Source organism: Panthera pardus, unplaced genomic scaffold (assembly GCF_024362965.1).
Source record: "Panthera pardus isolate Hobbes unplaced genomic scaffold, ASM2436296v1 HiC_scaffold_5, whole genome shotgun sequence".
Classification (NCBI taxonomy): Eukaryota; Metazoa; Chordata; class Mammalia; order Carnivora; family Felidae; genus Panthera; species Panthera pardus.
This window is the reverse complement of record NW_026526980.1, coordinates 15732340-15756517: the sequence shown is the minus strand read 5'-3', so window position 1 is coordinate 15756517 and position 24178 is coordinate 15732340. Positions and strand designations below refer to the sequence as shown.

At 44.2% G+C, this 24178-nt stretch overlaps 1 long non-coding RNA gene across 3 annotated transcripts in view; it reads right to left on the bottom strand.

The window, feature by feature from the left end:
- LOC109256530 (uncharacterized) overlaps positions 1–24178 on the bottom strand; it is a 128832-nt gene that overhangs the window by 83102 nt on the left and 21552 nt on the right. For all 3 annotated transcript variants that reach the window (XR_002075694.2, XR_008419316.1, XR_002075695.2), the window contains 2 exons: positions 5320–5383; positions 3278–3594 (listed from right to left, as the gene is read on the bottom strand). This is a non-coding gene — a long non-coding RNA (uncharacterized LOC109256530). The remainder of the gene's footprint in view (positions 1–3277; positions 3595–5319; positions 5384–24178) is intronic.

Here is a 24178-nt window from a genome sequence, read left to right as displayed (position 1 = left end):
TGAGCCGACATCGGATGCTTAACCGATTGAGCCACCCAGGCGCCCCAGCTGATACTGCGTCTTAGCTCAATTTCTCCCTGTGCCCAATTCTGCTTTCCACCTGTCCTTCTGGTGGGTCCCATTAACGTGCTCTAAAAAAGCCCTTACCCATGACTCTGCCTCAGAATCTGCTTCCTGGGGACCCCAACATACAGCACACACTAATGACATTGAAGAGTGACTATTTCCACACTCTGGCCAACAGTGGGATACATATCACTCTTAATTCCTTCCAGTTTGACATGCCGAAAGTAGTATCTCTTTGTTGCTTAAATTTGGAGGAATATAGACTCTCCCATATGCCCTATCGGCATTAAGAGTACACACCGGAAACGTGAGTACCACATTTCAGGAGGGCAACTTGCCAAAAATAAAAATTGAACATTATGTAGAGCCTTTTTTAATTCGAGGTGTTTTTAAAATTTTTTAATATAGATTTAAAGGTAATTGTAGATTCACACAAAAGAATACAAAGAGATCCCGTGTACTCTTTACCCCAGTATCCCCAGTGAGAATATTTTGCAAAACTAGAGTCCAGTATCACAGTCGGGATATTGGCATTAAGGTTGAGATTTCCCTTCTTACTTGTACGTGTGTGTGTATGTCTGTGTGTGTGTGTGTCTGTGTGTGTGTGTGTGTGTGTGTGTGTGTGTGTGTGTGTGTGTGTGTTAGTGCTATACAATTTCACATTTGGACTCACCTATCCCCATTAGGATTCACCACGACAATGAAGATACACTGCACAGTTCCATCACCACAAGGATCATCTCTGTTGCCTTTTTTGACCAGCCCTACCTCCCCCCATGACTCTCCACATCCTAACACACCCCATCCCTAACCCCTGGCAATCACTGAGTTGTCTTCCATTTCTAAATTGTGTCACTTACAAATGTTATATATAAAAGGAATTACATAGCATGTAACCTTTTGGGATTGGCTTTTTTCACCCAACATAATTCCTTAGTTTCTTCCCAGTTGTGTAGTCCATTCATTTTTTTTTTAATTTTTAAATTATTCTAATTAAAAAACTGTTTAATGTTTATTTATTCTGAGTGAGAGAGAGAGACGGAGTGTGAGCAGGGGAAGGGCAGAGAGATAGGGAAACGCAGAATCTGAAGCAGGCTCCAGGCTCCGCGCTGTCAGCGCGGGGCTCAAACTCATGAACTGCAAGGATCATGACCAGAGCCGAGGCGGACACTTAACCAACTGAGCCACCCAGGCGCCCCTGTATCCTGTTCCTTTTTATCGCTGGGGTGTATTCCATGGCTTGGAATGCAAAGCAAACCAGAATCTGCTTACCCATTCACTTGCTGAAAGACATCTGGGCTGTTTTTAATCTAGCAATTCAAGATCTAGACATCTAACCCTCAGATACAATGACTCAAAGGCAAAGAAGTGTTTACAATATTCCTCCACCCCCCCTCCCCCACCTCGCAAATTGGAAGAAATCAACATTCATCAGTAGGGACCTACTTAAACAAACTGCATTAATTCACCTAATGTATGTGTGCCCATACAGAGATATTCCATGTATATAATCGAGTTACAGAAGAGGAAATATATTATGCTCCTTACGTGGTTTGGGTTTGTGTGTTTGTTTTTTTAAGTGTCACTGACAGCAAAGAGAGCAGAGAGAACTTTGTGCTCACGTTTCCGTCAATGCCATTCCGTAAATTCTATATTCCTGTCCAGTATTTATCTCCTCACATTTATTTCGTCCTGTTGCCTTGGGTAGGCCCTCAGTAGCATTGTAATCATTGGTAGTTAAGGCAGGCATCCGTGTGTTGCTTCTTACCTTAACGACAATGTTTCTAAAGATTCACCATTAAGGGTAACATTTGCTGTCTATTAGCTCAGGGAATATAGTGGATGGTATTGTAACAGCATCGCGTGGGAACAGATAGTAGCCGCATAGCATCATGTATACAGTTGTCAAGTCACAATGTTGTACTAATGTAACATTGCGTGTCATTTACACTTCAATAAAAAAAAATATTTGCTGGGGCGCCTGGGTGGCTCAGTCGGTTGAGCGCCGACTTCGCTCAGGTCACGATCTCGCGGTCTGTGAGTTCGAGCCCCGCATCGGGCCCCTGTGCTGACAGCTCAGAGCCCGGAGCCTGTTTCAATTCTGTGTCTCCCTCTCTCTGACCTCCCCCATTCATGCTCTGTCTCTCTCTGTCTCAAAAAAAATAAAATAAAAACGTTAAAAAAAAATATTTGCTGTATATTTATGGTAGATACCCTTTATGACTATTTCTATTTCTATCTAGAAAGGATGTTGCATTTTAGCAACCCTGTCCCCAGTACCCATGGAATGGTTTCCCCCCTTTAATCCCTAAATACAGTCAGGTACATTGATATTTCCATTGATTCCCCAACTTGAATTTCTCGGATAAATCCTACTTGATCAAGATCTATTATTCTTTTAATACACGACTAGATTCAATTATCTGGTATTATTTAGAGTTCTGGCCTCTACATTCATAAGTGAGATTAGCCTGTAATTGTAGTTTCTTGTCTTGAAATCAGAAATACACTAGCCTGACAAAATAAGATTGGTGGGTCCCTGTGTTTTTCTAAGCTCTGAAATGTAAGATGTGAGCGAGCTCCCCTCTGAGATTTGGTAGAACTTGACTTATAACTACAAAAGGCTTGAGTATTGGGTGATAGGGAGGGAGGGGCATATTGGTAGATGGGCCCTTAACCACCATTTCTGTTTTTTGTAAGTGTTTTCTATTGGCTTTCTTGGACCAATTTTTGGTAACTTATAATCTCCTTGACATTTTTGTCCATTTTATCTAGATTTTCAAATGGATTGGTATAAAGTTATATAGCTGGATCATATCATTCACACATTTATTATGTGAATTTGCTATGTATGCTCTATTACATTTTTTAAAAAATCTTTTTAAAGAAAAGAAGGGAAAAGGGAGCCTAACAATTTAAACCACGTGGATAATTCCTCTTGTCATTCCAGTTAAAGAAGTTATGCCTCACACGAGCAAGACGTGACTGCTATCCACACGGTCAGTCCGTTTCTACCTTTGAGCATCTCGCTCTGAGGGTAATTCAATAGTTTAAAGACATTTTTCACATAAGTCGGCCATGAACCAAAAAAATAACGATGGGATTCAAAGAAGAAAAATCGTTAGATTTTTGCAAGAGCATATCTACCTCCAACATCAGCCCAGCTTACAAAAGAATTTCTCCGGCAACTTTCCTTATTTGCGGCTCTTACCTCACCCTCTGACTTCAGCTAGGATGCTGCACGAAGAAGTCTCCTAATTTTAAGAATCTCCTCTGTGTCCGTGCCCTCTCGTCCTGCATCATATCACGTGTGTCTTCTCTCTTTGCCTTCATCCTACGTGCAGGAAGTTGGTATGTGCGTATCATTCTTTCAGAAACTCCAGCTTTGGGTTTTAGTGATCATCTCAACTATTGTTCTTGGTTTGTTTGTTTCATTTATTTCTGCTTTTATTTTTATTAACTTGATCCATCCATTTTATTTGAGCTTATTTCATGCCTGTTTTCTTGTCCCCTGTTGCTGGAGTTCGTCTGGGATTTCAAAATGGAAATGAAGCAGTCCTTAATAAAAAATAATAATAACAGAGCACCTGGGTGGCTCAGTCGGTTAAGCGTCCAACTTCGGCTCAGGTCACGATCTCACGGTCTGTGAGTTCAAGCCCCGCGTCGGGCTCTGCGCTGACAGCTCAGAGCCTGGAGCCTGCTTTGGATTCTGTGTCTCCCTCTCTCTCTGCCCCCCTCCCCGCTTGCACTCTTTCTCTCTCTCAAAAATAAATAAACATTAAAAAAATTAAGCTTAAATAATAATAATAGTAAGGAGTTGGGGGGGAGTAGGCGTGCCTGGGTGACTCAGTCGGTTAAGTGTCCAACTCTTGATCTCAGCTCAGGTCTTGATCTCAGGGTCTTGAGTTCAAGCCCCGGGTTGGGGGCTCCAACCCGAGAACATACATTAAAAAAAAAAAAAAGTACGTGCATTCTGAACCAGCAATTTCACATCTCTGCATCTGCACTAGAGAACAATTCACACATTTGTCCCAAGATGCTATATAAGAATTATCTCTTCACGTTATTGTTTATAACAAAAAGGAAGAGCCTAAAAGCACATCAATAGGAATATAACTTACTAACCCATGCTATACTGAAATAGAATAGTACACAGCAGAAAAAAAGAGAAAAGTAGAGCTTCATGAATGCTGCCTTGTCTCTTTTTCTATCCAAACAGCTATCCAGTTGTCTTTAAGCCACTTACTGAAGAGTCTCTTCTCTCACCACGTGGATATGCTATCCTGGTAACATACTAAATCCTCATCCGTTCCTGGATCCGTATTTCCACACTTTATTCCATGCCATTGAGCTATCAGTGCACCCCCTCGGTCTATGTTCTGCTGTTATAAATTTTGCTGTTTGATAATGTATTTTAATATATAATGGAGAAGGTTACTTCTCATTACTCTTCTTCTAGAGAATGTCCCTGGTAATCACTACCAGTTCTGAAAAAAAAAAAAAATGCTATTGAAATTTTGATTGAAATTGCATTGAATTTATAGATTTATCTAGTGAAAATTGACATCTCTACAATTTTGAGTCTTCCTATTCAAGTGCAAGGTTTGACACTCCATTGATTCAAATCTTCTTTTATGGCCCTCAATAGAGGTTTATAGTTTTATTCATATAGATCCTTCACAATGCTTGTTAAGTTTATCCCTAGATATTTATGGCTATTGTCTCACAAGAATATGGAATTCAGTATTTCCAAAACTGAACTTTTAATCTAGCTCGTCACATTCTGTTCCTTGGCCAGATCCTCCCCGGTGCAATTAGGGCACCTGTATTCACCTGGTGCCGTTGTCCAGCACCTGAGTCATTCCTGAGCTCTCCTTCGACCTCACGTCCAACTCCTGACCAAATCTAAGGACACCATATCTCAACGCCTTGACCTCTCCTCATCTACACTATCAGTCTCCTTGTCCACGCCAAGCCACCAACTTAACTTATTACAATAACGCGATAACTATTTTATGTTCTCTCTTCTTCTTCCGTTCTTTACACAGCAGCATTTTTTTTAAAAGGTAAATTGACCAAATCACTCTCATGCTTGAAAGCCCCAGTGGCCTTGCATTGCCCTTAGATGCAATTCAACGTCCTTAGCAAGGCCAACAAGGCTGTAAACGATCTGGCCCGTACCTATCAATCACTTCAACCTTAAATATCCCACCACTGTCCTCATTCATGACACCCAAGCCCCAGTGGACTTACCTCGGTTTTTGAAATTACTGATGGTGGTTGATTAGGTCATCATGTCTATTTCTTCACTTCCTCCCTGTAATAGAATTAGACGTCTTATTCTCATTGCTATTGGAATCGGCCATGTGATTTGCTTTAGCCAACACAATGTAAGTAAACAGTGCAAACAGAGGCTTTAAATGGGCAGGCACGGTTTGGCTTGGATTTCTGTCATCTGGCAGGAGAGCACTCTAATTAGCTGCTGGTCTCACATGGAGACATGAGTGGAACAGACCTGAGCCCACCCTGTATGCAAAACTAGGATTCACCAGCAATAGACACTCTGGAGCAGAACAATAGGTATTTATTTTTTTAGGCCACTAAGACCTGGGAGCTATTTGTTACACAGCGTTCATCACAGCAATAGCTAACTAATGCACCAGTTCTCTCCTACCTCCGCGACTTTGTTTAATGTATGTCCACTTCTCTAGACTGTAAGTTTCATGAGGGTTAAATCTGTGTCTATTCTGTGTCCCTCTATATCGCCAGAGCCTGGCATAATACTCATTATGTGGGAGTGGCTAAATAAATGTTCATGAAAAATAACTATGGTAAACTTTTCATGGTAAATACTATCTCTGATTTTATTAAACTTTGCAACATTGCTTAGGTATATAATTGCTTTAAACAAAGTTTTTTTAAATGTGTATTTATTTTTGAGAGAGTGAGACAGAGTGTGAGTGGAGGAGGGGCAGAGAGAGAGGGAGACACAGAATCGGAAGCAGGCTCCAGGCTCTGAGCTGTGAGCACAGAGCCCAATGCTCAAACTCATTGACTATGAGATCATGACCTGAGCTGAAATCGGACGCCCAACTGACTGAGCCACTCGGGGGGCCCCCGCAGGTGTATAATTGTTGTTAACTGCTCTGTTGCCGGTCATTTCACTGAGCTCTCCTATTCTTACTAATTACCTTCCAGTTGATTCTTTTGGGTTGTCTATAACCAAAAGCGTATCATCTGTGGTGGCAGTCTGTTAAACTGTGGTCCCGACAAACCATGCCTCTTGGTATTCACATCCTTGTGTAGTCCCTTGCCATTGATTCTGCACTGGGCCTGTGACTTCCTTTTAATCAATGGACTGCAGTGGAGATGGCACTCCACTGTGCCAAGAATTAAGGAGGCCTAGAAGGTTCTACTGTTGTGCTTTTGTGAGTCTGGATCTACCCTGTAAGAAGTCTGGTTCCCCTGCTGGAGGGACCACATGGAAAGAGACAGGAGAAAGAACCACTCCAACTGGCAGAATCTTGAGCAAATAAAAGGGTTGTTATCTTAAGCCACAGAGTCTTGGTGTGGTTTGTTACACATCAATAAATAATTGAAACATCTGTAAATAACAACTTTGGCGGGGGGGGGGGGGTGGTAAGAGAGAGAGAGAGAGAGAGAGAGAAACAGAATGTTAACTATAGAGAACAAACTGACGGTTCCGAGAAGGGAGGTGGGTGGGGAGATGGGTGAAACCGGTGCTAGGGATTAAGGAGTGCACCTGCTGTGATGAATACCCAGTGTATGACAGTGTTGAATCTCTAAACTGTACACCTGAGACGAAGGTCATACTGTATGTTAACTAACTGGAATTAAAATAAAAACTTCAAAAAAATAGATTTGAATTTAAAAACAACAACAGCTTCGTGTCCTGAATTGAAACCATTACGCTACTCTACACTCCTGTCTAAGTGCGTTGGCTGGTTCTTTGATCCTATTTCGTAATCCATCTGAAAAACATTATGAGTCTTAGTATTTGCTAAAGAAAGTAAAATTTGGGGAAAAGTCCTCAAAACACTCATATCGGTTATTTCCTGAGCATGATATTATGGGAGGAGGGACTTTCAATTTCCACTGTATGTTTCTGTTATTTTTAAATTTTATATATAACATTTATTATCTATATACTAAAAAGATATTAATAGTGGTGACTGTAGGTGTCATTTTTTTTTCCCTTCCCTTTCATGTTTTACTGTGAAGAAAAACAACTTTTTTTGCTATGTGTATAAAGGTGTGTGAATTTTACATATTTTGTCGTGTTGGGTACATGTCCATTTTTGTAATGTAACCGAATGTTTAATATCAGCATTGGACTTTGAAATTTATTAAATGTGTTTTTGCGTTTGTCTAAATTGGATGGTTTTTCTCCCTTGATTTATTAGCATAGTAATTTAGATAACCTAATATTGAATCATCCTTGCATTATTGATTCTCCGGGTAAAAGAACATTCCTCTTTATGCAGTAGGGGGTCTGCCACAGGTGGATCCCATGAGGAAGGATTAGGGCTTGAGCGAGAAGCAAATCAGTGCCTCCAGGCGCTTCCAGATGGCCCAATAGATAAGGAGTCCCCTTGCCCAGAATGCAAGCATCTTCTGCATTCTTTAAGGAAAACTCAGTTGTCCTTACGTATTCCCACAACAAATCCCCTGTGATCATAATCCACTTTCACTGCCTGAGCCAGTGATTTTCAGTTGCACTGGAAGACCCACACCGATCAATCCAGACAACCAAACAGTTGAGGCAAACAGCATGAAAGAGAGGTAGGAGGCTGAGTAAAAGAGGAACTAACACCAAATGAAGTAAAGTTAACACGGGAATCCAAAGAGAACTCGGACGGAAGTATAGTTAATGAATGTACTAAGAGCTATTTAAGTCGATGTCACATTCTTAAATCAAAATTAGGCTGCCAACCATAAAAATAAGCAGCACTCTTGGAAATTTAAATAACGGCTTGCTAAGATTAAAAACTCGGCATAAAAGCTGAATAACAGGACAAACACATACGAAGACCAATTTAGGAATCTGCAAAACCAAAATAGTTGACTCTCCAGAGAGCAGTGCTAAAGTAAAAGAAAGGATTTTTTTTCTATACCTGACACTCCCTCCTTCCACTGCTGCTCTGGAAAATCTGGAAGCAATCTGATGAGTGGGACAAGAGGAGAAGTCTGAACCAGGAGGAGAAAAAGATCCCTGCTTTCTGCTTCCCCAGTGTAGACTGCCAGCCCAAGCATGACCTAGGCTTTCACTTTCCTTGCAAAAATCTTTCAGCTGAATTTGAAGTATTGCATGGGATGTATCTGCTGCAATAAAACTTTTCTTCGGCTTGAGATGAGTGGAGACCTGATTGACAATGACCTGGAACTTCGTGGGGCTTCTCTGGGATTTCCCTCAGGGCTATGGAATGGATTTGAACAGACAGTGGAAAACAAAAGCCCAATTGCTGAGTGATTATCTCCAGAGTCCTGCCGGTCCTGCCTAATGCGCCTAATGCGGCCATGCGGTCCTCAAACGGCAGAGCACATCAGACACTCCAGGGAAGCCTGTTAAAAATAGATCTGGACGCCCCAAACCACAGTCAGTCCCTCCCTCAAGGTGGGGTCCCAGCAATCAGCATTTTAAACAAGGCCCTCCCCTTGGAGGATTCTGATCAAGTTAACCTGCTTGCCACGCATTAAATAATAATACTCTTCAAACCCACTGCTCAACGCACGATCGCTTTCCTCTGTGCCTTAATGCAAGCTCTTCATTTCTCTTAAAAGTCTCTACCTCCACTTTATGGCCTAAAGTGCCATTTCTTTGCAAAGCCGTCTCGGATTCCCTTCTAAACTCCCATTTTCTTCCCTCCCTTGAGCTCTTGTAGCCTCTCTTAAATTTTAGCGTTCCAGTTAAAAGCTTTGGAGTAAAACAGACCAAGGTTTGGGTCCCGGCTTTGCCACTTATTAGCTGTGTGACCTTCACCAAATCATCTGAAGTCTCTAAGCTTCCCTTTGCTCACCTGTAAAATGAGAACGGTGCCGGTGGAATGATAGGATGTCTGGAATTTTCCTTTTTCATAACTTAGATGGGGGAAGTGAGCAGGGATACGAACAAATCAAAACAATTATCATCCATCGGTTGATAATGATTGAGGTTGGATGACAGGTACCTAGGAGTTCGTTATATCATTGCGTCTATCTTGTGTATGTTTGAAATATCCATAATAAAAGGAAAAATTCATTTAAAAACATGAATGCCCCATCAGGAAAAAAAAAAAAAACTGTATAATCAAAAGGAACTGTTGATAATCCATGAAAAAGATGCAGGCAAATGATTTTAAATGTTTGGTCTTTCTAATAATTTTTTAAAATATTTTAACATTTACTCATTTTTGAGAGACAGAGAGAGACAGAGCGTGAGCAGGGGAGGAGGAGAGAGAGAGGGAGACCCAGAATCTGAAGCAGGCTTCAGGCTCTGAGCTGTCAGCACAGAGCCTGACGGGGGGTGCTCAAACCCACGAACTGTGAGATCGTGACCTGAGCTGAAGTGGGCACTTAACCGACTGAGCCACCCAGGGGCCCCATGGTCTTCCTAATAATTTTTTAATGTAAATGTTATAAAGATAATATCTCTTACATAATAACCAAATGATATTAAATAAAATAATGGATATTAAGTCCCTATCACAGTATCTACCACATAATTCTCGATAATTGTTATTTTCCTCTCTTCTTTCCATCAAGGCAGTTTGTGTATACATGTTACGTCCCCTCCCTGAGCTACACTGGGAACAGCGAAGAGAAGAAACCGTTTCGGTCTTCAAAGTGCCCACAATGCCTCCTACATGCACTTGGCCCAAACTAGGTACCCAGTAAATATTTGTGGAATGGGTCTTATTTATTTAACAACCATTTGCACGACACATACTGGGTGACTGGCGCTATTCTAAGCACTTTATAAATATAAATCTGTTCCATCAAGGACTAGCCCAATGAGGCCCTCTGTGCTAAAGATGAGAAGCCAGAAACAGCAAGATGAGTACCATGCCCAGGATAATACAAGAAGAAGCGGCAGAGTGGAGATCCGAATTTGGGCGTGCCCTTGACACCGTCCCCTTGCTCGATCACGGCCGTGCTGTCCGTTGTGAATGTTGCCCTCGCCACCGCCCCCAGCTTGCGTTGTGGGAGCCGCAGCCTGTCTGCCTTGTGAATGAGAGCAGGGACTTGGCTTCCCAGAGTGGAGCCTTTGGGAAGGAGTTTCTGTCCACGAGTCCTGAAGTGGCAAGTGCCAAAGCAGCAGCCGGGCAGGAGGAGGGAGAGCCCCGTGGGCTGGAAAGAGAACATCGCACACAAGAAATCCAAAGGAGCCAGAGGTGAGAACTGAGTCAGGGCTGCAGAACAGGTTAAGGGTTCAAAGCAGGAACAAGGAAGGGAGAAGAAAGCAAATGCTGGGGTTAAGAGATCAGAAAAGAAGGAGGGGGGCGGGAGGGGGAGGGGGAAAAGAAGATCAGCAGCAGGGGTGTGAACATCTGGGCGCAGCACACACACAGCCAGCTCATAGGACCCACGGGGGCCATGGCACACAACTCCCCACCAGATCCACCTTCAAGTGGCATCACATTGGTGGCTCGAACTCAGCCGCGGAGACCGTATTTACACCAGGGAAATCGGCAGACACCACAAATCAGAGCTTTTAATTTTTTTTAGCAAGCTGTCTGTCAAACATCTCCCAGCATGCCACTGGGTTCATCCCAGGTGATCAGCTCGTCTTAGCCATCCAAATTTATGAGTTGTCTCTTCTGGTAGGCAGGGTCGTTGCACTTCGGTAGAACAGGTTTGCTCAAACGGGCCATGAGGAGGCAGAAATGGATGAATGCATGCACGAATTTTCCTGAAGGGTTCCTAATAGGAACTCCTAAAAGAGAGGCATTATAAGCAATTTTGGTAATTGCAGCTTTTCAGGTGGCAAACGAGAGAGGCATCCCCCACAGGCTGCAGTCAAGAACTCAAGCGTCATTATTCAATCATCGACATCTCTCTGCAAAGCACGGTAAATAGACATTTCCAGGAGGTTTGGCAACAAGCCAGGTTTTGCAGCATCCTTCCCCTCTCAGCAAGGAGACTGGGAGAGTTCATGGCGTTCGTCTCCTGACCAAAAGAAACTCGTGAACAAACGTGGATTGGGCTGCTCCAGCAGCTGTCCTGAAGGCTGGCCGTTGCCCCAGGATCAAACACACAAACAGGAAGCGGGCGCATCTCAGACCCCAGCCGTCTCTCCCCCCAAAACCATCTCAGCTGGCTCAATCAAAGAATGCGTTACTACTTTTCAACATCCTTAACAGGAAGTGTTAGTTTGGTACACACTTCAGCTAAGGTTCAATTACAAGTTAGCTTCTGAGAGGGAACAACATACTTTCTGACTCATAACCTGCTGTATAAACCATGTCGTCAGTCCAAGAGTACTGAAAACATGTAAGCTGAAGAAATTCTGGTATATGCTTTAAAAGGGGGGGGGGGGGGAACAACCTGTGTTAAATCTTCAACTCATTTTGAATTTTCCAGATCCATATTTGGTTTTTTTTAATTTTTTTCAACGTTTTTTATTTATTTTTGGGACAGAGAGAGACAGAGCATGAACGGGGGAGGGGCAGAGAGAGAGGGAGACACAGAATCGGAAACAGGCTCCAGGCTCCGAGCCATCAACCCAGAGCCTGACGCGGGGCTCGAACTCACGGACCGCGAGATCGTGACCTGGCTGAAGTCGGACGCTTAACCGACTGCGCCACCCAGGCGCCCCCAGATCCATATTTGGAGCTATCCATGTACAACCTAGCTTAAGTATTTTTTAAATGTATTTATTTATTTTGAGAGAGACAGAAACAGTGCAGGTGAGGGGGGCGACGGGGAACAGAGAGAGAGAGAGACAGAGAGAGAGAGAGAGAGAGAGAGAGAGAGAGAGAGAGAGAGAGAGAGAGAAAGAATCCCAAGCAGGTTCTGTGCTGCAGAGCCCCACTCAGGGCTCAAACTCATGAAACCACAAGATCATGACCTGAGCTGAAAACCAAGAGTCAGACGCTTAACCGACTGAACCACCCAGGCACCCCAGCTAATTTTTAATATGTTCTTTAGAAAGCCTGAGAAAATGCGACTCTGTCCTTTAAGAAGATCTGTTATCAGGGCAGCAAGATAATGAAACAGCAGCCACTAGAACCTGCCTCCGTTGCAAGTCGTGGCACCTAACAGGTGCTCAATAATAAATAAAAATAAATAAAATAATAAACAATAAATAAATACTTGGTGTTGAGTAGAGGCAGTGGAGTTATAGGAAGAAAGGCATCGAGATTACGGAAACATGCTTCTCTTCCTTTTCCAGCTTATGCCGATCTACTGAAAAAGAAAACTTGATGAGTGAGGAATCACTTCTTCTTGGAAAGAAGTCTCAGAGAAGGCAGGACGCTATGGGTACTAATGGTAATTAGAAAATTAGGAAGCAGGTCTGATCTTGCAGTTCATGAGTTCGAGCCCCTGGGACGGGCTCTGTGCTGACCGCTCAGAGCCTGGAGCCTGCTTCAGATTCCGTGTCTCCCTCTCTCTCTGCCCTCCCCAACTTGCGCTCTGTGTCTCCCTCTCTCTCTCTCTGTCTCAAAAATAAATAAACAGTAAAAAAAAAAAAAATAGAAAATTTAGAAGTGAAAGAAATGAAAGGAGGCATCAGAGGCTTTTCGGGAACTAGGATGACAGTCCCCTGTAAAGACTGTTGACTTTATAGACTCTCTGAAGTTCAAACCACAGGAGCTGATTGCAATCTTTTAGAATTTCAGGTTTAGAAACTTATCCTTCTTTTGAGTCCTAGTAGTACAATTAGGGTTAGATTCAATTTCATTATGAGCAGCTTACCTATACAAAGAAAAATGCTAAATCATATAAAGGTGTTCATATTCTTTAAAATTTTGCTTTAAAAAAAATATTTTAGGTGTTCATATTCATGATCAGTTCATTGTCATTTATTTTACTTAGAACTTTTTTTTAGCGTAACTGACCCAAGAGCCCCTGACCCACCCTCTTCTCTGAGAACTACCTTTTCCCTTTTGGACTTCAGTCAAATTGACTTGCCTACTTGGCCCTGGTTCACAGCATAGTTCAGTGGGTCAGTGCGGACACAGGTTCAGCTTGGGACAGATCTCTTCTCTCTTTGGAGCTGAGGATATTAGGGATAGATGCTAGGGAATATGGGAAGCTGTTTGGATGCTAGACCTGTAACTTGGGAGTTCAGGGTCCGCCGGGATTGTAAAAGCAGACAGAGCCAGTCTCTTGAAAAAGTACGAAGCATACATACCGACCAGCAAATAGAGGTGGGAATATGTGACCTGGGAACGAGACAAGAGACAGCTCTGTGGCATCTCAATGACTCGACAGATCCTGCTTGCAGCCTGCCCAGGTTCTAACTGTTCGTTTTTTCTTATGTCAAACATCCCAGTGTCCCTTCTAGGACATTTTTTTCTTAACGTAAGCCAGTTGATAGTGGGTTTGTATCACTGGCCACTGGAGAAGCTAATCAAAGTACTTGTCTGACAGCGTTAGCCCCTGGGGCAGTCACGCTCATCGGTCCAGCAGGAGCCTCCTCTATCTGATGCCACTGGGCAGGCAGGAAACGATTTGGTCCCAGGGTCAGACAACTCCAGGACCCCGGCTTAGCTCTGCCTCAATCCCGTATGTGAGTAGGAGCACATCACATAACGTCACCGTGCCTCGGTTATCCCAAGGCCACCTCTCTACGTTTTTGTGACGTTCTGCGTGAACCCCCAGTAGATACTCATTTCTTTCCATTAAAATGATAGTTTAGAAGAGGCACCTGGGTGGCTCAGTCGGTTGAGCGTCTGGCTCTTGATTTCCGCTCGGGTCACGATCCCAGGGTTGTAGGATCGAACCCTGCATCGGGCTCTGTGCTGACAGCTCGGAGCCTGGAACCTGCTTCAGATTCTCTGCCTCCCTCTCTCTCTGCCCCTCCCCCACTCACACTCTGTCTCTCTCTCCTTCAAAAATAAATAAACATTAAAAAAATTTTTTTAAAAAAAGATGGGGCAGGCTGGCTGCTAGGGCTGGGTCTGTTGGCCGTCTTGCTGTGAGACAGGACAACTGTCTCAGAAAACACATGAAGAGCCATGAGCTGGGGACTGGAGGATCTTTATCAGACTCATCAAATGTAATCCGTACAAATAATCACATTCCCATTCTACAGATGAGGGAGCTGAGTCCAGGGTATCTTAGCTACTTCCCCAAGTCCCACAGGTGACAACTGGGGAGGGGGGGGCGCTTATCTGGGTATGAAGTCCCACTGGACCCTGACTGCCTGGTTCAAGTCCCATCTCCATCCCTTGCCGGGTATTGGACCTGAGATAAGTCACTTCACCTCTCCGTGATCAGTCTCCTCCTTGTGAAATGGGTTTCGAAACAGCCTCAATAGCAGAAGAGCACTAAACGACACGATCCGTGGGACGCACTTAGCGTAATGCTCGGCAGATAGCGAGCTCGGGAAATGTTAGTTATTAAGAGGAGCGTCTGCTTCTCTGCCTCCCCCTGGCATCCGTGGCACTCTTCACTTTCCACCAGATTTGCACCTTTACTCATTCACTTCCTCAATCCGTAAACACGTATAATGACGGGGCTCTGAGGACCGAGAGATGCGCCTACGTCGACCTTCAGGGTAAGGGAAGGTCCCGATGAAGAGGTGACTCAGAGAAATGAAGATGTGAGGAGGGCTGTTGCCAGCAGGGAGAACAATGTCAATCACAGTCAGGATGGAGGAGGAGTTGTGACACATTCTAGGGAACAAATCATTCATTTTTAAGACATAAGTTCAGAGCACATTGCTCTTAGGATCAGGGCAATCCAGTGGTTTTCCATCTCACTCAGGATAACAAAGTAGCTACAATGAAGGGTCTACGAGACCCAATGTGATCCGCCTGAACCCACTCCCTCTCACTCTCCCGTTCTGTTCCAGCCATGCTAGCCTTCTTACCGATCCTTGAAATCACCCCAGGGCCCTTGCACTTATAGCATCTTCCACTAGATATCCACATGGCTTGCTCCCTCACCTTCTTCAAGTCAAGGTTCAAGCACTGCCTCCTCACTGAGCTATTCCTTGAGGGCCCTCTTTAAAATTATGCCGCCCTCACCTGTCACTCTCTACTCCTTTCTTGCTTTCTCTCCATCGTACTTACTGCCTCTGATACACACCATCCCCAATTAAAAAGAAGCCCCATGCCGGGTGCCTGGGTAGCTCACTCGGTTAAGCTCAGGTTATGATTTCACAGACTGTGGGTTCGAGCCCTGCATCGGGCTCTGTGCTGACAGCTCGGATTCTGGGTCTCCCTCTCTCTCTGCCCCTCTCCGTACCCCGCTCACGCCTGCTCTCTTTCTCTCAAAAATAAATAAAATATTTAAAAAAAAAATGAGCTCCATGAGGTCAGGGATTTTGTTTCTGTTCACCGCTGTATTCCCAGTGCCAAGAAAGGACAGTCCCTGGCACTGGAAAAATGTTTATGGAAAGAATGAATGTGGCCACTCCCCAAATGGCTAAAGCAAAAGGGAAGTTGTCAAGAACCAGATCACATGGAGTCCTGTGTGCTAAGATAAGGCCAGTGAACCTAAGCCTAAATCCTGTTGAGGGGCCACGGAGGATGTCAGCAGGCCACAGTCTGACCAGACTCCTATTGAAGAACACTCTCCCGGGCCGAAGCGTGCAACTGAGACTAAGGGAGCCCAGAAAAAGCAGCAAGACCATTTCCGAGGCGAAAGCCCCCAGTGAGAACTTACGAAGGCCTAATGACGAAGGTGACTAGAGGGGTGGAGAAAAAGGAACGGAGTAATGAGCATCTGAGGTGAGAACGTGTAGGACGCGGTGACTGGTTGACGATAGCAAGTAACTAAGAGGGGATGTGTGTCTTAAATGACTCCTTGGGTTCTGTCCTCAGCAACTGGGCCCGTAGCTGTCCCACCACGTTAGGGAATATGAGTGACAGTTTGGGGAGGAAGGAGTGAGTTCAATTCTGTATATATTGAATTTTGCAAGCCAGTGAAGATGATCTCGGTTAGACCAAAGAGTCTCTTCATACAAATGGTAGTTGCAGGGGACCCCGCTGAAATGGTAGGTCCCAGAATTTTAGTAGAAGCCTTGCCGCGGTATCCGGCAGTCGGGGGTGAGAGACGGTAGGAATACAGGTGGGAAACAGATTTTACTCTCTCTCCGGGTAGAATGTTGAATGAACTATCCCCATATAACCCCATCAGTGGTGACTGATCCTATGGGATAATCAGGGATAGCACTATTGTTCACCTACGCTACGGGGTGAATTTGGTCTTGTGGGCTGGCCTGGGAGCCTAAGCACCTTCTGTTGTTTCCCTGCTAAAATGTACACCCGTTCACAAGCTGAGGACTGCGATATTATAAGATGGGAAACCTCCGTATCTTTCCAGTCGTACGTCGTGAATTCTTCCACCTAAAAGACAACTGCTTTTGGAAAATGTGAGTGAAGTATGTTTCTGACTCCCAAATAGGTTGCTGACGCTGAGGAGCATGGGTGACCTATCATAGTTCCAACTCTGAGATAGAAAGAATCCTTGAGGGGAAGAGTATAGAGAAAAGAGGAGAAATCCCAAAACATCATAACAGAACTTTGGGGAGACAAATATCTGAAAATGCACCATAAAACTTGGCAAACATGTTCCTCCGAGTACGGGAGTTTCAATAAAATAACCAGTTACTAGTCAGGATTCTTTGCGTTGCAATTAACAGAAACTCAAACTGACTTACATAAAAAAAATAATAATAATAATAACAATAACAATAATAAAAGTATTCAACCAATTTTTAAAAAATTAAGGAGGGACTACTGTTGGCTCAAATGGCTGTAAAGTCAAGGGGTGGCAAATACAGCTTCAGGCACAACTGGATCCAGGGGCTCAAATGACGGCTACCCAGTTCAGTTTCATTTCTTCCCATCTCTGCCTGGCTCTGCTTTCCTGTAAGTTGGCTGCTTTACCAAGCAAGTTGACCCTTCATCAAAGCATGACGGCTGACGTCAGTTTTGGGTTTAGGTTTTATCCTCCCAACAACCTTAACGGAAAGAGGATACTCTTCCGACAGGAGGCGTGATCACAAGTGATTGGATGAGTTTGGGTCACGTGCCATCCCTAAGTGAACACGACAGCCAGAGGGACTGGAACCCGGATTAAGCACACCTGGGTCATAGGCTACCTGGAACACAGGCTTAGCGCAGGGAAAGGAGTGTTTCCCCAGGGAGAATAATGCATTCTGTCACCGGAAGGAAGAATAGATGGTGGCAGCAATGATGGCAGATGTCTCAGGGGAACCTGGCCAGGGAAAACCTTCCTCAGGGGATTGTTTTTCCTCAGAAGGCTCCTTTCAGGGCTGACGCAGGTATGTGTGCGGCCCCAGTGAGCTGGGGGAGTCAAAAAAGACTGCATAAAGCATAGAGAGGATGAATGCTGACTGAGGACATAACTCACCCCGGTGAATGCATCGGCTGTGACCTCTCTGTTCCCCTCCCCCCGCTTCTGCTACAGCACCCAACAAGCTGATTTCAATACCCAGCCCTCCCCACTGTCCAGGGTCATCTCATCTCCGCTACTATTTGGCAGGATGATTGGGAAGGAGAAAAAAGGCAACTAAGTTCAACAGTTCATGAGATTGAGGTGGGGTGGAAACAAAGAGCACTTCCAAAGCTGGTGGGTGTGCTTCTACATAGAGTCTCCCCCTCCCTTGCCCCGCACTGTAGCTTCATAATGGGCGTGGCCTCGGAGTATGACCCTTAGGTCACACCTCTGAGAAAAGAGAAATTATTATGCCACGCAGGGAGGTTGAATGAGAAGACTTGCCAGACGCCCTCTTCTAGGTATCAGGGAAAGCGGGGATCGGTCGGGGGAAAGAAGGCCTGGGGTGGACCCAACTCAGACACCAGACAAGGAACCGGCATCAGCAGCTGGTTTAATAAAACAGGAGCTGGAGAAGCAGTGCCCGTTCAAGCTGCATAGGCCACGGGACGGGTCGAAGATGAACGAGGGAGGTAAAATCCTAACTAATGACTAGGACACCAAGAGGAGGTGAAGTGGAAGCCTAAATCCATGAAGCAACGTGGCCTTCAGGGACCACCATCCGGTTGTTTTATTTTTTTTATTTTTTATTTTAATATATGAAATGTATGTCAAATTGGTTTCCACACCATCCGGTTGTTTGAACAGTCATACGGAAGTTAGGTGGGGAAAGTGTGAGAGCCATTGTCTAGAGGTAATTCGAGTTCGTACACAACAGGAATCAACGAGCAGAGAACGCCCAGCGAAAGCCAGATAGGTACCGAGTTGGTCCGAATGGATTCCTTTAGATAATGCATGGGCCTCTGGGGTAGGTCCAAGGTCATGATGCTTGGACACTGCTCTATAAATCTTAGGGAAGTACCCTTTCTAAGTTCAACACCTGATATCAACCAGTAATATGTTCAAAAACCCTAAGTCCTACTCTTCTGGGGCCACCTTTATAGCTTGGTGTTGAAATAGTGTTTTTCAATGAATTCTTTATTAAACTTGTTTCTTGACTTACGACCTGTCAACAAAGTGGGTTGTTGCTCCTAAAATATGGATCCAGCTCTTCTAAGACCCACACCTTGGCTGGGCACTCCTTTAGGAGAGGTTTCTCTTTTGATGGATATTTTTCTGCTGAAATAGATCATCAGGTCTTTCAGCCCGTGTTCCTGTCATGTCTGAAGCATTTCTGCCTTACTTAAGCCTTTCATTATAATCAGCTGCCCTTAGCTAGCTACTCCCTGCAAGGGCTCTGCCTCAATCACATATGCATTAGCACAATTGCCCTTTTTGCTGTGGATCAAGTTATCTTTGGGGTGCCCTATGTAAATGAGAACACTTCAAAATGCTGATTTATAATGAGCCAAAAGTTGACTGACAGAGTAATAATACTACTTCTATGAGTGGACTGTTGAGAAGGCCACATGGATGGACCAAGAAGGAACATGGCCGGGAAAGAGAAGTGAGATGACCAGAAGAATGGACAGAAAAGGAAAGGAACAAAGAGAGACGCAGGCAGGTAACGACGGCCAGCGGGGACTGGGGGGTGATATTAGGCTGGAGGTGAAAGGGAAAAAGACTCATTTTTTTGTGACCGTCATGACAGTAACAGAAAATAATATAAGACATGGAAGTCACTGGGGGAGAAAAAAAGTGAATCTGATAGAGTAACTGATAGGATTGAGCACTTGAAAAAATGATGTGTATGAGAAAGGCAAGTAGTACAAATGAAAGAAAAAAAAAAGAAGGGCAATAGGAAAATTTTTCAGGAAAAGAAATATAATCACAACACACCTTTTGGCTCTTCGGTGAACAGTATTGGCTAGTGATCGAATTATAAACAGCGATATCGTCATATTAAAAGGATGGGAGATAGGGAGTGTAAGAGAGCTAAACCCTCCACCATTATTTCAGGATGTAAACAGATAATATCTAAAGTTGATACATCAAGGAACAGGTAAAGGAGCTCATTATTTAGAAAATAGCTCAAAAAGGTAAAAATGGTTGCCTCCAGAGAAGAGGAAGGAGGTTGTTGCTTCTCATTACAAGCCCTTCAGTGCTGTTTAGTTATTTTTAGTTAGCACAAGACTTAGTGTCAGAAAAAGCTTTACTGAGCATCTGCCCTGCGCCAAGCATTTGACACACGTTCAAGCCTCATTCAAACCTCACAACAAGAACAAACACTTCCCTGGCTCTTCCTGGGTGCTGGGTATTAAGCACTTCACACTTATCAACTTAGTCCATCTTTGCAACAACTTTATGACGTGGCTAATCTTATTTTCCTCCCTTCACAGAGGAGGAAACAGATGCACAGAGAGTAAGAAACGTGCCTGAGATCACACAGCTGGGAGTGGTGGTGGTGCTGGGATCCGAGCCCAGGGAACCTAGCTCCCAACCTCTGCATCCTGTGTGCCCTCTAACAAAGCCAAGGCACAAGTATCTCAACTTTGGGGATGAGGGAATGTGGGGAAGGCAAAAGCTACTCTTCTAAGATCACACAGGTGGTATCTTGTGAGGCCTGGTTTGACTGTGAGATTAACATTAACACCTATGCTTGGTCTCTCCATGGAACATTGCAGGTTTGCGTTCAAACAAATGAGCTAGTCGAGAACAAGGCTATTGTTCACCACTGCTGTTCAACATAGTGCTGGAAGTTCTAGCCAGTGCAATAAGGTAAGAAAATATAATTAGGAATATACTAATCAAAAAAGAAGCAGGGGCACCTGGCGATTCAGTCAGTTAAGTGACCGACTCTTGGTTTCAGCTCAAGTCATGATCTCATGGTTTCGAGAGTTTGAGCCCCACATCGGGCTCTGTGCTGGCAGCATGGAGCTTGCTTGGGATTCTCTCTCTCTCCCCCTCTCTCTCTCTGTCCCTCCCCCCACTCTGTCTCTGTCTCTCTCAAATAAATAACACTATTAAAAACAAAGAAATAAAATGGTCTATATTTGCAGATGACATGATGTTCTACACAGAAAATCCCAAGGAATCCACAAAAAAACAACTAGAATAAATGAATTCAGCCAGTTGACAGAATACAAGACAAATATACAAAATTCAATTGTATTTCTATGTACTATCAATGAGCACATGGAAGCCAAAATTTAAAATATAACACCATTTATAATTGCTCAAAAAATGATATAGGTATAAATCCAAGTATAAAAAAACATGTTCAGAAATTCCATAAAGCTGAAAACTTACAAAACCAAAGATCTAAGGGGTGCCTGGGTGGCTCAGCTGCGTAAGCGTCCGACTCTTGATTTTGGCTCAGGTCACGATCTCACAGATGGGAGCCCAGGGAACCTAGGCTCCCATGCTGAAGCGGGGCCTGCTTGGGATTCTCTCTCTCCTCTTTATCTGCCCCTCCCACCGCTGGTACTCTCTTTCTCTCTCTCTCTCAAAATAAATAAGCAAACATTAAAAAAAAGAAAGAAAGGGGCGCCTGGGTGGCTCAGTGGGTTAAGCGGCCGACTTCGGCTCAGGTCATGATCTCACGGTCCGTGAGTTCGAGCCCCGCGTCGGGCTCTGGGCTGACAGCTCAGAGCCTGGAGCCTGTTTTGGATTCTGTGTCTCCCTTTCTCTGACCCTCCCCCGTTCATGCTCTGTCTCTCTCTACCTCAAAAATAAATAAACACTAAAAAAAAAAAAAAAAAAAAATTAAAAAAAAAAAAAGAAAGAAAACCAAAGATCTAAATACACAGAGAGACATGCCATGTACATGAATTCGAAGACTTGAGATAATAAAGATGTCAGTTCTCCCCAAAGTGATAAAGTTTGACATAATTCCTGTCTGGTCTTTTGTGTTGTCTGTTTTGCTAAATCTGGCAACGCAACCATGGTCCCTGGCCTCATGGAGTTTATAATCTAGTTGAAGGAGAATACAAAAAGTCTTCAAGCAACAAAATAATAAATAAAGGAACAACAGTTCTATACTAAAGAATATAGGAGACTGATTCCAGGCCAGGATAGTCAGAGAGTGGCTCTCAGGCAAGGTGACATGCTGAGACGTGATAAGTATGGAGTCTAAAAAGACTCAAGTAAGGATGATCAAAGGAAAAGACGTGGCAGGGTCTCAGACGTAGGGGCTGAGTTTGGAGTGTTCCAAGAATTACCAGAAGGGCAATGCAGCTGGAGCAAAGCGAGCAAGACAGAAGAATGACCAAAGGAAGAAGTTTGGAGAGGTAAGTAGAAGCCAAACCCCACAGGACCCCAAAGAGACACAATAAAGTATTTCACACTCGGGAAACAATTGAAGGGGGATAAAATGATCTGGTTCACATTTTTGAAAGCTCATTCTGTAGAGAATGCTCTGGAGAGGAGTAAAAACAAAGGCAAAAAAGAAACACAAACAGACAAAAAACTGGGTTGGAGACCACTGTGGTAAATATACCGGGAAGAGAACGTGGTGGTGACTTTGGCTAGGGTGGTGGCAATACAGGGAAAGGTATGGATGGATTTTAGAAAGAGAGTTGGCAGGACCGACTGATGGACTGGGGGGAAAAAAAAAAACGGACAGAGCAAGTGGGGCAATCAGTGGCTTGACCAGTTGGAAGAACAATGATGCATGCTGTTTGCCAAGATGGTAAGATCCCAGGAGAAATGGGTAAGCAGAGGGGAGGAGGTGGGAAATCAAGCTTTCAGTGTTGGACATACTAAGTCTGAAATTGCTGACGGACAACTAAGTGAAAATGGGTATCTTCAGTATATAGATCAGTGGCTCTTGACCCTGGCTACTCAATAATTTGCCTGAAGGGCTTTTTAAATGTGCTGTTGCCCACACCCTACCACCAAATATATATGCATAACACTTTACACCCATCAGATTAGTTTTATATGCAAAAGTCAGAAAATCACAAGCACTGAAAAGATGTGGGGGACACAGCCCTCAGACATCACTGGTGGGAGTTGAAATCTGATTCCATGAATCCAGAGAGCAAGGCAATGGCATCCAGAAATCTTTAAAAAATGTTCATGTCTCATAACCCAGGAATTTCCAGGTACAGTTCAAAGAGAAACTTTGAATGAGATCTCGCCATTTGTAACTATGTGGAATGGCACTAAAGGGTATTATGCTAAGTGAAATTAGCTAGTCAGAGAAAGACAAATATCATATGACTTCACTCACAGGAGGAATTTAAGATACAAAACAGATGAACAATAAGGGAAGGGAAGCAAAAATAATATTAAAACAAGGAGGGGGACAAAACACAAGAGACTCATAAATACAGAGAACAAACTGAGGGTTGCTGGAGGGGGTGTGGGAGGGGGGATGGGCTAAATGGGGAAGGGGCATCAGGGAGGACACTTGTTGGGATGAGCCCTGGGTGTTATACATAGGGGATGAGTCACTGGGATCTACTCCTGAAATCATTAGAGCACTATATGCTAACTAACTTGGATGTAAATTTACAAATAAATAAGAAAAAAAGAGAAAGAAAGAAAGAAAAAAGGAAGGGAGGAAGGAAGGAAGGAAGGAAGGAAGGAAGGAAGGAAGAAGGAAGGAAAGAAGGAAGGAAAGAAAGAAGGAAAGAAAGAATGAAGAAAGGAAAGGGATATATTTGGGACCAGAGGAATCTTCAATCTTTGGTTCAAACTCCTCAACATTTTGTTTCAACTCCCCTTACTTCTTTGCACCACCCTCACGATGGCCTTCCTCCTTTCTCTTCCAGTATATTCCCTCTCTCCCTCTCTCCCTCTCCCTCTCCTCCTCCCTCTCTCCCACTCCCCCCTCCCTCCCCCTTCCCCCCTCTCTCTCCCTCTCCCTTTCTCTCCCTCTCTCTCTCCCTCCCTCCCTCCTAGAATCCCCTAATCTAGGTTCCATGAGTGGGTTTCAGAGAAACTATAAATCCCCTGGCATTATAAGTAAAAATTTGCACCTATGAGTATTTTTCCTGGGGAATGGGTCCATAGCTTTCATCATATTCTCAGAGAGGTCAGAGTCCCATAAGTGAAAATTCAAGAAACAAATATTTTCATGGGATACATGTAATAGCTCCAACACAGTTCTCTTGGTCTATCGTGCCCTGGGAGCAAGAGTTATTTCTCATCAGAAGAAAAAAATCAAAGAGAGAAAATGTAAAGTGATTTGTTCCGACCCTGTTTCCACCAGCCCTGTGCCCTGGGAGAAAGTGCCCTGCCTTTGGAAACATAAACATCTCTATCCTTCCCGGCGTGCTAGGCCTCCCATCCATCATTCCAGTCAGGCTCTGGGCAGCCGCGGCCGGCCTCCTTTCCCGCCATTCATGACCCTCTCCATCAGAATGTCGGGTCTGGCTCTGGCCAGCTTGTTGACGACTGGAGATTTTCCTAGGCCAGCCAAACAGCCTCCTCACCATCAGAGCTCTCCAGAGCTGAAGAAACTACCGGAGCCCAGGAAGGGACGACCAGGGCTGTAGAGGACGCTCCCACGGAATGCCTGAGCCCATAGGTCCTAAACGTCGGGCTTGGGCTCAGTTTGTGATCGCACCGTTTGTGGGTTTGAGCCCCAGGTGGG